Source organism: Empidonax traillii, unplaced genomic scaffold (assembly GCF_003031625.1).
Source record: "Empidonax traillii isolate 1590-97213 ecotype Southwest subspecies unplaced genomic scaffold, ASM303162v1 scaffold2734:size18737, whole genome shotgun sequence".
Lineage (NCBI taxonomy): Eukaryota > Metazoa > Chordata > Aves > Passeriformes > Tyrannidae > Empidonax > Empidonax traillii.
Window position 1 is genome coordinate 15,202 of NW_020957927.1, and position 3,536 is coordinate 18,737.

The window sequence follows — 3,536 nt, forward strand, 5'->3', positions numbered from 1 at the left end:
GGGAGTGCCCATCAACTCCGGGGGCTTTGGCCTCTCTGGCCTTGGTGGTGGCTACTGTGGCAGGAGGTGCTTCCCCTGCTAAAGCTGCTGCCCATGGCCCTGGGGAAGGCCCTCAAGGACTCACAAGATGGTTTTTCACTGATGCTGGAGCATCATCTTGCTGCTTCCAGAGGGGCTGAGCCAGCCCAGAAGCCCCTGCAGAAGGACGGGACCAGCCTGTGCTCTGGGCAAGCACGGCCCAGCCCTGCCTCTGCCCTCTGCTACTCTCTCCTTTCCCTCCCATGTCCTTATTCTTTTATGCTCCTCTGGTCTGTGAGGCCCTCACAGCCAGCCTGGGGAGGACCTGCTGGCCCTGCTGCTTCTGCGGGGCAGGCAAATGGACATCTAGAGGTTCTCAGCTGCAGTCATGGGGCACAACATCTTACATCTCCCTGATGCTAAATTTACCACATCCATTGCTCAAAATAACCTAATTTCTGTCTTTGGACTCATTAAATTTCTTTTGCATTTGAACCCTTGCCTCTGTGTCATCCTTTACCCTCAGAGATGCTCTCCCGAGATGTTGCTCAATGTTTGTTCCGGGACCAGGTGTTTGGTGTTTCTAAAATGACTGTTAACACAGACTTGCACCAAGTTTGCTTAGTCATACTGTGCTTTCTAAGCCTTGCAAAACTAGCAGGGTGATGACATTTCATCTGCCAAAGGGATTTCACTGCTAATGGCATCCACAGCCAGCCTTAAACCTTGTAGAAGGAAAGTTCATACAGAGCACCACTGTGTTTCTCTGCTACACCAGGATAACATGGTCCACATCTGCCAATCCTTCCCATGCCACAAAATTTTACCTCCTTGTGGTTTGAGGGTTCACTTCCCACAGAAACTGCACGCCAGAATCCATTTTGTTATGTCTGGGAACGATCCCTCCTTTCTCTGCGCTGGGAAAAAAGCTCTGTGAAGACCAAAGAAGTTTTTGTCAGTTTTTTTCAGCCCTTGGAACAATGCAATGAGACGAAGTCAAAGCAGGCGTATGCAGTCCATGGTAAGAGTGGTTCTGCCCTGGGAAGCAGAGGAAGAAAATTTCCACTGCAGAGGCTTTCTCACCACTTCATCCATGCCCTGAAGAGAGGCTGCTTTCAGAAAGAGGTTCACTGACTGGACATTTCTGGCTCTAGGGGTGAAATAGCACAGACAGGGGAGAACTGCCCCCAGAGCTCAAACTTCACACAATCACAGAATATCCTGGGTTGGAAGGGACCCACCAGGATCATCAAGCCCAACTCCTGTCCTACACAGGACACCCCAACAATCCCACCATGTGCCTGAGAGCGTTGTCCAAAAACTCCTTGATCTCTGGGAGGTTTGGAGCCGTGACCAAACCCTGGAGAGCCTGTTCCAGTGCCTGACCACCCTCTGGGGGAATAATCTTTTCCTAATATCCAGCCTAAACCTCCTCTGACACAGATTCATGCCGTCCCCTCCAGTCCTGTCCCTGGTCACCAGAGAGAAGAGGTCAGCACCTTCCCCTCTGCTGCCCCTCGTGAGGAAGCTGCAGACCGGGATGAGGTCTTCTCTTGGTATTCTTCAGGCTGAACAAGCCTCAATCACTGCACCCAGCTTCTCCTCTAGACCCTTCACTGTCTTTATGGCCCTTGCCCATGGGAGCAAATCCTCTCTTTTCCAGGCTTCTGCCCAGACAAGGGACGTCCCTGCACCAGAGTGGGCATGGATGGCACAGACACTCTCCCGGTGACAGAGAAAGGAGGTGGAGTTTTGGCACTGCTCGGGTGGGACCGCGTTGTTTATCCCATCATCGGAATGTCATTGATTACTGGGTGTGGTTTCGGCAGGAAGAGCTGGGGGCTGCATCACCTCTCCTGGCTCCCTCCGCTGGAAGGTGTTGGGCTCAGCTGCTGCGGACCCGGCCCCTCTTCCATCACTGCCGGTCCCCTCTCCATTCCTTCAGGCCGCGGCTCCAAGGCGTGGGTGCCGGAGGACAAACAGTGACAAGCTCCGAGAACGAGAAAAGCGGCAACGAGACCAAGCCCATCGGAGTGCAGACCCTGCTCCGGGGAAGGAGGAGCTGCTGGTCCAAGCCCAGCAGAACTGAGCCCTCGGTGCCGGCAGAGAGGATATATATATATATATAAGGAAATATCAGTAATTCAATGTTGTTTCACTCTAACCCACTCCAAGGGATTATCCAGAACCTCAGTTCCCCTCAGTGGTGGGTGGTAACATCCTGTAGTCGAGCAAGCCATTCCATCATGTCTCCATGACCCCAACAAGTCACCCTACAACAGATCTCTGAGTTTCCCCAGTACGTTGGAAACTCCCTGTGACAATCTGCTCATAATTGGAGAAAAGAGCATTGAAGAGGCTCGGCAAACAGCAGGTGCTCCCTGTGCTGCCTCACCCCCCTGGCAGGACTGGTGTTTGAGCCAGGTTTGGGCAGGGTGAGGAGCTGGAGCTGCAGGGCTTGGTGGGAAGGAGGAGAAGTCTTGGTGTCTGGGTGTGGTAAGGAGGGACCCACTAGTGGTGTTAAAAAGAGATGGTGGCTCTTCCCCAGATCGTGGCTGGAGGAGCACAAGGGGAACCTCATCTGGTCTGGGTGACTCTGTGTGCCTGAAGCCCTGTTGTGAGACTAGGGCTGGCTTCAGGAACTCCTGCCTTGCACCCAGGCCCCTCTGAGAGCTGTGGGGCAGGAAAGGCTGGCAGCCTGGCAGGGGAGAGACAACAGCCCGGCAAGACCTACAAGGAAGGCTAAAGGGAAGGCAGAGAGAGCTGAAATGCTGCAGAAGCAACCAACTGCATGTAGCAGGAGGGCACAAAGGCAGGTGGGTGAGGAATGGCCCTGCTGAGCCTGGGCTGAGGGACAGAGAGGCTGTAGCTGGAGATGTGGCCAAAGGTTCAGCAGGGACAGGCAGCAGGAGGAACACAGGGGGTGTGAGGAGCACCCTTGTCCTACAGCCACCACCACCACTGCCATGCCTGCCCCACGCAGAGGGACCCTCCTGGGCTCCAGGAGCTGCCCTAACAGGGCTCAGAGATGCTGTGGATGCAGAAACAGCTTCCAGTGCCAACCACGCTCTAGTGTGACAGGGGAGATGGAGTCCTCAGCTGGACACTGGTCGGGCTCCCCATCAGCTGCAGGGCCTTCCCAGAGGCCAAAGAGGGAGTTTGTGTTTGGGCTGCAGCAAGGCAGGCCCCGAGGGCTGCCGGCTCTGCAGGAGCCAGGGACACCTTGGGCAGCTGCAAAGGACAGTCTGTGGACAGGAGCCCACTGTTGGTGTCTCCCCCTTCCCTCCCCCAGCAATGCCCTGGCTCTGCTCTGTGCCTGCCCCATCTGCCCAGAGTGACACCTTTCTCTCTGGCAGCTGGCAGAGTGTGGGGAGAGGGAAGGAGCACACAGAGGCGCAGGCTGGGATGCAGCAGAACTTTATTTAGAGTGGAAAAGGTGGAAAGGAGGTGCTCTGAGTGGGCACCGTGGTGCAGGGAGCACCAGGGGGAGGTAGGAGGAGGCTCTGGCCCTTGGCCAG